The sequence below is a fragment of the Anguilla anguilla genome, chromosome 1, assembly GCF_013347855.1.
Source record: "Anguilla anguilla isolate fAngAng1 chromosome 1, fAngAng1.pri, whole genome shotgun sequence".
Classification (NCBI taxonomy): Eukaryota; Metazoa; Chordata; class Actinopteri; order Anguilliformes; family Anguillidae; genus Anguilla; species Anguilla anguilla.
The window spans coordinates 38,133,292-38,145,933 of NC_049201.1; the positions used below are offsets into that span (position 1 = coordinate 38,133,292).

At 37.1% G+C, this 12,642-nt stretch overlaps 1 protein-coding gene across 5 annotated transcripts in view; it reads right to left on the reverse strand.

The window, feature by feature from the left end:
* Positions 1 to 12,642, reverse strand: part of prkd1 (protein kinase D1) — a 350,415-nt gene that overhangs the window by 35,396 nt on the left and 302,377 nt on the right. The gene's annotated exons all lie outside the window — the stretch shown is intronic.

Below are 12,642 nucleotides of genomic sequence, written 5' to 3' on the forward strand. Positions count from 1 at the left end.
CTGTGGGGAACTGTGACAAGTGCCAAACTCTCGGTGCTGTATAGGTATGGGGCATGCCGCCCCGCCAAGGCGTAACTTGGCGGAATGGCATACCTGCCATCCTAATGGGGCATGTCGCCTCGCCAAGGCATAACTTGGAGGGATGGCATACCTGCCATGGCTAATATAAAGATATGTATGTATGCATATATTCTATATATGTATATGTGCCTACGTATGCATATATGCACATATATTTGAGTGTTAATGTTTATGCAATATCATTTCTGTATAGTGTTTTAAAAGGTTAGCAGGTTAATGCATAGAAAACTCTTATTGGTATTATATTAGAAGCATGTGTTGTAACCTTGACATTATATAAACTACATAAGCAAATTAAATTTCATGGAATTTCTAAGTAATTTTGACCTTTGCCCAACTCGTCATAAAGTTGGAGTAAGGCAGCTCAATCGAAGTGTGGTCCTAAAAGATATAGGGACATAGGGAGGTACAGTAAGTATAGATTTGTTGTGTTTGGTGTTTGTAGTATATGTTGTCATGTCTTCTTGTTATGCATATTTTAGGTTTGTAAATGTGTGTTGTTATGAGTTTATTTTAGGTTCCCTTACTCTTAGCTGGTGCAACTTCTACAGCTTCAATTCGAATATGCTGTTATCGTAGAAAATAGAACATGGCTAACAGAAATGTTGTGCAAATCCTTCCTTATCACCTTTCAAGTAACAACATGGACTGTCAATGAATTATAGGAAGGTACAAAGAACATAAAGTCCTAAACTATTTGAAAAGACTGTCCTCTGACATAGTCTTCTTACAGGAACATGTTAAAGCAGGGCAAATAGAATACCTTATGAGGCAGTGGGTAGGGGAGGCTTCATTTACATCTAGTAGAGTACAGGTGGTGATATACTAATCCATAAGAGAAGCCTCCCCCACAAAATGCAGACCTATACAATATATTTTAGTAGTTAAATTAAAATTATATGGTGAGCTATATACCCTTAAAATGTATACTGTCCTCCCATATCTGATATGTCATTTTTAAGTAAAATACAAAGCAGAATTGATTAGTCATTATATTATGCGGAGCAAAATTTTTAGCACATATGATGGCTCAAATAAAAATAGGAAAATTACCCCACCAAAAAAACTCCTAACAGTATAGATTACGCCATAACCAGAGCTTAACCGGAGCGGGAGGATGCAGAGGGTGTGGCGGCACTAGGGCCCCACCTCTGGGGCCCAGTAAGGTGGCCCCTAAATCCCGAGCTTGCACTGCCATAATAGATTTTAATAGTAATAACATTAAGTGCCTACTTAACAGATTTGCCAGCTATGTACCAAAATGTTTGCCGTAATCTAGCCTATTTTGTGATCAATTATGGTGCTCTAACAATCTTGAAAGATATTGTGATTCTGCACAGTCATTGCGGAATCAATGGTAGCAGTACTCTCTCAACAGGCCTGTCACTGAAATGTTAATGATAGAATATAGCAAGTTGTTGTATAACAGCCAGCATGATATGCCTATATGATTTCAAAAATGAACTATTCTTTCGTAGGCTACATAGCCTACCTCCAGACTCCAATAAATGTTGGGCTGTATTGTGTGTGTGCGTCAAGGAATCCAAATGTATGTAATCGTAAACAATCTTTTAGTGACTAACAGATGTCATAGTTTTGATATAGAATGCAAGCTTGCTGGGATTGTTAGCCAGGAAAAACTGCAGACACCTCCCGTGTGGGGTTAAACCGAATGGAATTGTTAGCCTGTTGTCAGTAGGCTATTAATTAACCAATTGATTGGATTTGTTCAACTCACAACCGGATCTTCCATTTAACTCAACTTTAACTTTAGGCTACGTGGTGACGTGACATCGACTGATACAGCCGTTTGAATCGAACACACATTAGATGAGAGCTGGAGAATAATGTACAGTCTTGTGATAAATTTTCATTAATTTAGGTAGACCACGAACAACATATAAATATACAAATGTAATCAAAAAATAAATTAAAGTCTGTTTGTATCATACAACATAAAATCTTATTTGCAATTGAATTGCTTTACATTGTGTTAACTTTTACAACTAATAAGACAGTTAGGTGTACCCCAAGCAAAATTACTTTTTATCCCAACCTTGGGGTTAAATGTAACATTGAGTACAAACATCAAAGAACAAACAACACTACCTATTCTTGAATGTACTTAAGTGGGTGAAAAAACATTTTTTTTATTATTTAAAAGCAGTGATTAATGGGGAGAGACCCCAAACTGGCAAATGAATTAGAGGACAGCGCAGATATGAAAACTTTTCACACTCCAGCTTAAAATGTTGGGCATGTGATGCTTTACAATTGTGCACCTGTTCTTCCCAAACCTAGGCATAGCATATAAAAATTCAGCTAAAAGCGCAAAAGCAGCAATACAATTACTTTAGAAATGAATCACCCTGTCTGTTTTGAGTATGAACACGATAGCTAGGGTGATCAAATGGCTTAAATGAAGCAAGACATTTATACCATTTACATTACTAACTTAGGTTAGTTTATATTCATAATTTAGGAAGAAATAAAGTACCACAAATGCAATTGTCTAGGCAAAAAATCAAAAATGAATTTTCTCTTTTTCAGTTTGCAATGAAACACTGAACCTGGCCCAAGTGGAATGCCATACAAGGTCTACAAGAGGTGTCCCAACCTCTTACACTGCCTATGGAGGATCCTCAGGATGATCTGGAGGAAGGGGAAGGTAGCCCAGCCATGGAGATTTGCAGAGGGTGTCCGGATTCCAGAGGAGAACTCAAGTAAAATCGAGCAGTTCGTTAGTATTGTTGCCCGACGCCTGACAGAGTACCTCCTGAAGAACTCCTTCATCGACACCTCAGTGCAGAAGGGGGGAGTCCCAAAGGTGCCAGGATGCATTGAGCACACAGGGGTTGTCACCCAGATCATCAGGGAGGCATGAGAAGGTAGAGGAGACCTGGCCATTCTGTGGCTAGACCTTGCCTCCCCCGTCTCCTGTGGCCCTTGATAGTAGTCAATGGGACCTCATAGACTAGCAAGGGCTTTGAAACAAAAGACAGCCGATTCCTCCGTAGATGGCTGGGCCTGCCACAAATCCTGAGCAGCATCGCCTTGTATGAGCAGAAGAACAAGCTACGCCTCCCATTCAGCAGCCTGACTGAGGAGTTCATGGTCACCCGTGTAAGAGAGGTGCTGCAATACAGAGACTCCACTGACACTAGAGTCTCCACAGCCGGCACGGAAGTGAGGACTGGGAGGAAGTGGAGGGCGCAGGAGGCAGTCAAACAGGCTGAGTCATGGCTGCGGCACAGCATCCTGGTGGGATCAGTGACCTCTGGGCATGCAGGGTTTGGTAGCGTCCCAAGACCTTGCTACGACAAGGTCCAAGGCAAAGAGAGGTGTCACCTGGTCCAGGAGGAGGTGTGAGCAGGGGTGGAGGAAGTTTGCTCCAGTAGGATGGTGGGGATGCGGCAGCAGGGCGCATGGACCAGATGGGAGCAAAAAACAAAACGGAAGATCTCTTGGACGGAGCTTTAATAGGCTGAGCCACTCCAGACTAAGTTCCTGATCCAGTCGGTCTATGACGTTCTCCCCAGCCCAGCTAACCTCTACTGCTGAGGTATGGATGAGACACCAGCATGCCCACTGTGCCAGAGAAGAGGATCATTCGAACACATCATCAGCTGTTGCCCGAAGGCCCTGGGAGAGGGGCGCTATCGCTGCCATCATGATCAGGTCCTGAAGGTGATAGCAGACACCATCTGCACTGGGATCAGCCAAGCCAAGCAACACCGCCAAGTAAAACGGGCCATTGTTAACCCTCTGGGGTCGAGAGCTCCGCCGGCGGAGCTCGACAAGATGAAATTAACTTTCGTTTCTATTTGGATGATTAACTTCACGAGCTGTTATCATACAGACGCAACAAAAACATTGACAGAAACCTTAGAATCGTGACTTTCCAATGCGCCCATTGGCAAATAATATTAATTGTTTTAAAAGTTTTAAATTTGATTAATTAGACCATGTATGCTTCGTTAAACTTTACTCATTACTATGTGAATTTCGCTCAGCAGGACGTCCGCCCAAATCACATTCACATGTTAACGACATTATAATTACTCTCCATAGAAGGAGGCTAAAGGAGGGGCGATGCGAGATCCATGTGAGAAATGCCAAGTCTGCGAAAGCGGGATAGAATGTCAAAGTGTAGCCTAATTCACTTCTTTTGAGGTGAACATTTTGTTTAATTTTGGAAAATGGTCCGTCCGGAAGCCGACACTGATGAAGAGCGGTGTCATTCCGAACAGCGAACTGATCCAGCTGAGGATCAACTTCATGCGTAAGTATATTTCTTATGGTCATATTGGTAAATATGTGTACTGTATTGCAACGTATCTGTGTGTTTGTAGGAATATATGCGCGTTTGTAAATTCCCACACTACGAACGATTCGAACTATTTCATCTCAAAATCATAGGCTAGGCTCTCTGCATCTGGTTGTGTTAGAAGTATCAGGTAGACTGTATGTTTTTCGATCATATTCGTAATAAATAGCTCATGCCTGGCGTGTAGTGGCATGGCTAGGATTCTAAAACTGATGTCCTTGCACAATCGATATTAGCATACTCTAAGTAAGTTCGGGAAATAGCAATAAAATAACCACTTAGCTAAACAGACCTAGCCTACTTCAGATTGAGGCATTGTTATTGATGAGTTGCGTGTACTTGATTTGGAATATCAGTGTTTATTTAGTTTAGCTAATGTTGTTTCGTTGATAGCTTGCATTATTTGTAAATGTGTGCTGTATTACATTCTCTGTGTGTTTGTAGGAATATTCACTAATATGCGCGCTTGTAAATTCCCACACTACAAATGATTCTAACCATTGCTTCTCAAAATTATAGGCTACCTCTCTGCGTCTGGTTGTGTTTGTTTGGTTCTTTGTTTGTATATGATGTAACCATGTCACATTTCCTAAGTTTTGTTTTCATTAGTTAGTGGTTTGCCCCTTTTTTGTAAAGCACATTTAATTTTCACCTGTTGAAGGAAATGTGCTATATAAATAATTTGATTTGATGACACATTTCCTAACAATTTTGTTTTTATCATATTTACAGAGATGCTGATCAGGAAACACGGCCTAGTTCACCACTAGCTAAGAGGCCACGCAAGCGTTGCAAGAGTACACCAGTCTCATCTCATCTTCCATGCGTATAGTTTGCTTCAATAAATGTTCTGAAAATCAAAAGATGTCTTTGTTTCTGTCTTCTAAATGGCTCACTGAGTCTTTGTCTTAGTGGTGGGGAGGCATGCGGCCAGGTGTGAATAGCCTACTTAGCTGGCAGGTCGTCCTACCCAATGCATATTCATTACAGAAAGGCCATTTGCCCTCCCATTCTCACCTGGTGTTGAAAAATAGTAGTCACAACACTAACTTTTAGCAATGTTTTTTATATTTCTCATTGGATTTGCTAAAATATTTTGTCATCTTTTGATACCCAAGACCTTGATGAACACATTTCAGTGACCAAAAGTCTTAGTCACAATTGTTCAGTGTGCTTTATTACAACATTCCTGTGCATGTTCAAAACTACTGTTTACAGTTTGTGTGTTTTTAGAGCAGTTTACAATCCACACATGATTATGACCTACTTACTGCTGCCATATTATTGTAGCTGAGTCTGTGCTGAAAACAAAGATATGAAACACTTTGGAATCACTGTATATAAAGTTGATGAAATTTACACAAATGTCAGAGCATCGCACAATCACCAGTGTGCCTCATTTTACCCTTAGACCCCAGAGGGTTCACCTCTTAAGGCACAAGCCAAATTTTGCCAATCCTTGCCCATTTAGGGGGTACCCTATTTAAAGCTTTATAACTCCAGACGTGAACACCACAGAGACTTGAAAAATGGCTTAAATGAAGCAAGACATTTGTACAATTTACAATACTAACACAGATTAGTTTATATTCATAATTTTGGAAGAAATAAAGTGCCACAAATGCAATTGTTTTGACAAAAAATCCAAAATAAATTTGCACTTTTTAAGTTCGCAATGAAATACTGCGAGATTGAATAATATGCAGGAGGTTAAACTATACATGTGCTAGGTCAAAAACTTCTTGACCACAAGTTCATAAAATCTAAGGGTGGATATGTAGAACTACTATTAGATGTATGCAGCAAAAACTAAGCAGTGTACCCAGCATCTCCAAATCTATCCAAAATGTCTAAATTATGCATTGCTGTAAATCATAACATATCCATGTATTTCACTACAAATCAACTGTTTTGACTCAAGAAAATCACTGTTGCATAATTTTCAAATGGGAATTACAAGCTTTCAGTCAGTACAGTGGTCTAAAATAGCTAGGTGTCCAGAAACATATCCAAAATCTCTCCAAAATTGAATAAAATGTTTTTTGTCCATTATAAAGCATATAAATGAGCCCCTTATGAGGGTTTAAGATGAAACATTGCTATCAGATTAAAAAAATAATGCAAAAACATTGTCACACAATGCGGTACAGTACCTAAATGTGTAATAATTAACTCGTGTGTATTTCTATACTATGTTTTATTGTATGGGGATGAGACAACATGAAAACAATTTTCACCCGTCCACCACGTTTTGGCAATGTTCCAGCTCTGACGTCATCACTGTTGCATGCTTCACAAAAACTATTACACTTCCGTCTAACGTTTACATTACAGTGTGAAATATTTACATTATATAACACTACTAACCTATTTTAAAATACTCAATTTCAAAAAGAACGTATATAACCGAAATATTTTGAACGATAATACTTACATAGCAATGGTGAAATCTCCTCTATGTTCAGTAGATAGAGACGAGAGACAGTATCAATTATATTGTTCTATTCGCTTCTGTTTTGCTCCAGAAAACGATGTCAGCTAGGTCTATCAGCAAACATATGGCTTAGCTATGTTCAGAAGTCCTCAATAATAATAGTATTTTCCAAGAAATTACGAAATATCCTTGAACATGTTTCGTTAGGTGCATCGTATTGTCTGCTAACAGAGTGTGATTGCGTAAGTGAATGCTATGCTAAGAATATTTTCTGTTACGCTGACCTATAAAACGCTATTCCGAAAGCAGAATTAGACATGTTATACATCGTTAGAAAGCTTATACTCTCGCCTACCGAATAAATGAATTGTAAATCTAGTCAGACTGTACTAAAAAGGGCGACGACGCCGTAAACAACAGGTGTGGTGTTACGCACAGCTATTTTGGAAGATACCCAGGCGTCACAGATGCGCCTATAACGGATTGTCCAAGACAATATATGACCACGCAGTCTCAAAAGGGACATCTCTACACGTAAAACCAACAGTAAGGTTTTATGTTTATTCAATATTTAGTCCCAGATATTGACTGTAGAATGACATGGTATCATTTTTAAAAACTTTTTCTCGTTTATTTCGTTATTCAGTGAGCAGCGTTTTAACTGCTGTATAGGCATATCTTAGGGCTATTGTCGGGTTTATCTTGTTGCTATGACGGAATACGATTTTTTAGTGGTGAAAGAATATTTTTATGAATGCCAAGATAGACAATATTGTCCATTATGTCAAGGGTGGGGGGTGTTTTTTAGATGAGACTGCAGGGAGGGGGTGTGTGTTAAATGAACGACGGGAGCGACAATGGTGGGGCTGCGAAACTCCGTTTTCGGCATAGTTGTCATGTATCGTCTACTAGTGAAACGGAAACAACGCGTTTCTGTTTTCATCTCACACTTTGGTTGCAGTAGCACCGAATGTTTGAGTTTAGTAATTTAGGCACGCGGGCGTGCCCACCACTAGGGGCAATGCGCTAAGAGGTTAAAGAGACAGTCAACTTCATCCATCCATCCATTCTCTAACCACTTAGTCCAAGTCAGGGTCGCGGTGGCAACTTAGTGGATGTAAACTTTTGACCCACTGAAATTCTGATATAGGGAATTAAAGCTGAAATAAATCTGTCTCTGATTGTTTTGAAGTTACCTCTGATGTGAACAAAGTAGATGCCCTAATTGACTTGCCAAAAGAAATGTCTGGTAACATGAAATGTGTGGAGTTGTGAATATCTTTAGCTTAGGCGTATGTAAAGTTTTGGCCTCAACTGTAGCTAAGATACTTGTAAAGTGAAAGACTTTTTCTTGAAGTTATCCATTGCCTTTTCAAAGTTGTTTGCAACTTTGTTAGCTTTGTTAGTGAAGTTAGCTACACGTAACGTTAGCTAGATAGCATGCATGCTATATTGAATTAATTTCCCCTGACTGAATTAAATGCAGGTGAATTGCCAAGCTAGTTAAGTTACTACTAACTATAGACAGTAACAGTAGTTCCCATGGAAGAGACGTCTTAATGGAAGAACAGAATTTGAAGCAAAAGCTACCCAACCTCGGGCATTTTGCTGTGTAAGGTAGACTAACTAGCTAAAAGTAACTTACTTACAGGTCTAACAGAAAACAGACCAACTCCCCTCGCTTTTCATCCCCTTGGCAAACTTCAGCTTCCAATGCTGACTCTAGTTTTTGAGCGAGCCCTGTAGGCTTGTCTTTTTGTTTCACTGTATCTAGGCTTCTTAGAATCTTCTATTGCAGCAACTGACTAGCAACAAACACTTAATTGGAATCTGATCCAAAACCACAGGCTGTGCAGCCATGCCCACCCCTCCTCACACAGAAGAGTGCCACGCCCAGAAACCTCCCGAACATGTTTTAGAATAACAAATACAGGTGAAAGGTGCACAAATTCAGCTAAAGTGTGTGAAGACTGAGATTGCCCATGCATAGATATGCCTTAGTACATTTATTTTATAAAATTTTTAAATAAAAGATACTGCATAGTATGCCTTTAATAAAAATGATTACAGAATTTTCAAAGATATCAGTCTATGAAATAAATATAGCAAAAACCTAAGTTATACCAGTTCTTAAGTGGCAAATGAAGAATATTAAATATCTTGGGTGCCATATTAGTGCGGACAAACCACAGCTACATGAAGATAATTTTCTTTCTTTAAAAACCTTAAATCAAATCTTGATCGGTCTGATTTGAAAAATGTATATAATGAGTAGAATAAATCTTTTTAAGATGATGTGGTTACCAAAATTTGTAAATACATTCCAAACAATACCTACTACCTGGTGTTGTTTATATCAACTAAAATTATGACAAAATTTTTTGTCAATGCCCAGCTTTTTGATGACGATAATGAAGACAATAATGTGACGGAAATGCCTTTTTGGAACGATGACTAATTCATTTTGCATTTTGAATGAGGAAAATAGGACGAAATGAAAATAGACACAGACGATTGTGTTGCAGTTGCTTTGTTGTACATATAAATATATTACAACCATGACTTGACGTTTACAACCGGCACCTGCCAAATGTGGGTAGAGTTTGGCAGCAAAGTGTGCATACCTATACTTGTTGCGGCTTCAAAGTATTTGTTTAGTGACACTCCATGCCAGTGGAGAGCAGATTGGAAAACACGAAAGTGACAATGATTGCAGCACCAAACAAACAAAACAACAATGGTTCTGTAAAGGAGCATGAACTCTGACCACAGAATTAGTTCTGTATCTTGGACAGATGGGCGTCTGTCATTTAAAAGTCACTTTAATTTATTTACCGCTGAGCAAAGATAAGAAATAGGCTTATTTGGTGCATAAGCCTTCACAGGTGTAGTAATACTGGTATTTTTCATTGCAATTTAAAAATATATTAAAAGTAAAGCAATTAATAAAAGTGCATCAGCAGAGCTCCAACGATGACGTTATTAAATTAATATAAGAACATTATATTCACATAATTCTCAATGTCATAAGTGCTATAGTCTTTCTTTATAGTATTTCTCCTCAGGAGCCTGTAGGCGAGTAATAAAATCATTTTCATTTGCATTGCACAATTGTGCATGTTTTATCAACATTATTTAAAACTGTGGATACATGTGCTCCACACTCACACTTGGAGAATATACTTTTTGCAAAGATCAAACAAATGTAGATTACACAGGTTGAATAACTAATGGTCTCTGCTCAAATAACATGTTATACCCAAACAAATGAATCCTGTTATATTGTCCAATTACCTATATTTAATCAGCAATGATTAATCATGAGTTTTTTTTAATTTTTTTAAATAAAACAATTTTATGTTTTATATTAATCTTTAATATCTTAATTGTCTTCAGAAAAGAAGTGTTCACACTGCAGCTGGGCATTGCTGTATGCACATGTGAAGCAGAGTGAAGTCACAAACCCCCTGAGTAAGTTACAAAGTATTTTATAATCATGGTATTTACTGTAGGCAGGGCATTAAATGCAGCAAAAATTATGTTAGGACTAAAATATTTTGTTCTTTTTGTCTACTAAAATAAATATGATTTTAGTCATTTTTGTCTAAACTAAAAGTAATGAAGAATGCATGAATATGACTAAATATGACTAAAACTACAATGCATTTTAGTCAAAAGTCTAAGACCATGACTAAATCAAAAACTGGTGGCAAAAACAACTCTGCTATTACCCCCACCTAAATCTTTTTTTGAATAGGTAAATTCACTTCTTACCGCTTACATCTGGATAAAAAACACACTGTATAAGTAGGAAAGTTTCATTATCCAAAAGAAGAGGGAGGCTTTATATTTAAATTGAGCTTTATTATTATGCCGCACAAATATTTTTTATTGATCATATTATTGATTATATATTATTAATAATCAGAATTGGGAACCATGGATAGATATTGAAGATTACCAATTACAGCCTTATAATATATTTCTAGCCCTAGCCAAGCATAAAATGAAACCTGCAAATTTAATTATATACAGTTATAAACAAATGTAAATATAAAAATTCTAAACACATTTTTAAACACTCAAATATATTCGTAACTGGAATAACCCATCAATAATTATTAAAAATATCCAAATATGCTGGCAATCCTATATAAATGTGGAATTCAGAATGTATCAGATTTTATAAAATGAGTACAGATAAAAATGAGCTTAAAGACAAATATAAGCTAAAAGATACATAAATATTTAAATACAATTACAAAATGGGATACTGCTAAACTTCAACTGAAAAAATCCTATTTAATATTGATGAAAAGAGAAACTTGATAGGTAACACATATATGATATTTTACTTATATCAGAAGTGAACAATGACTTATTAGAAAAAAATACAATAAATTGAATTAGGATCTCAGTATTGTAAATGCTAAAATTAAATGGAAACTATATTTGCAACTTACACACAAAATTACTGCTAATGAAAATGTATGTTTAATTCAACATAAGCTAGTATTGTGAGAAAATTAGGAAGAGTTGGGAAGACATAAAACGATGGATATTAGGGGTGTGTAACTGCATTTACACCCCTGATATGTGTTTTTAAAAATGTGGAAAATGTAAGATATCCAACTAGGGTGGCAGATCCTTTTCGCGTCTTTAGTTTTTAAGAAATGAATACTGCAAAATTGGAAAAATACTGAAGCACCTGCATGTGAGAATAGGAAAACAATTATGAAATACTATTTGACAATGTCAGATGATAAAAAGAAACAATTCAATGAGATATGGGGGGAAATGTATGAAGCATTGTAGCCTATACATTGTTGAAGAATCACCCAGGAGTTTGATCAATAAATGAACCCCCCTTTTTAAATCTGTTGTCTTAAGCTGTGTTGCTTTGAGTGTTTGTGAAGAGATCAATGTCTGTTTGTGAGTGAATGAGTGAGTCTTAGGTGGTGGGGGAAGGGTGCATGGGGGATGTAGATGTGTTTATGTTAGAGAATTGTAAGTGATTGATAGATTTTTCTCTTTCACAGTCCTTTACATCAACTTGGATTTTTATTTAGAGAATCTAAATAAAGACGGATACTAAATTATAGGAAGCATTTAGTTGCAGTTATTTCTGCTAGAGGTGGTACAACAAGTTATTAGGCTTAAGGGGCAATTACGTTTTTCACAAGGGTGATATAGGTGGTTGATAACTTTTTTCATGAAATGAAATAATAATTTTAAAAATGTGTTTTAGTTTTAGGTTTCCTTTGTCTAATACATTTTGTCTAAAGATCTGAAACCATTCAATGTGACAAATATGCAATAATAGAGGGAATCGGGAAATTACTTTTTCATGGAAATATATACTAGCGTATTTGTTTATTTTATATTTAGTGTCTTAAAGGCAACTATGTATCAGATAACTGCACAAAATGTGGTTTGTAAAATTCAGTTAAAGTAAATGTAAATTTTACGATTACTGCTAGTCTCTCAGATTCTGTACTGATATTTAGATCTTTTCCAAGGTACAAAATGCATTTGCATGGTGTGGTTCTTCTACCATATACTGAAAACCCCAACAGAACTGGTCTTGTAATAATTATCAGGTGAGTAAATGTTTTGATTGGGTCTCACTCCCATTCCCATTAATTCAGCTGAAGGGTTATGATAGTTCTAATCATTGTTAGGGTACTTGGAAAAATGGAGACCTCTTACAAAAGAAATAAGTGTAAAAATTTGCAGTAGTTGTTTACCTCAAGTATCCCTTGGCACTTCAGGTAACAATTCAAAGAGTGATTAACCCCCA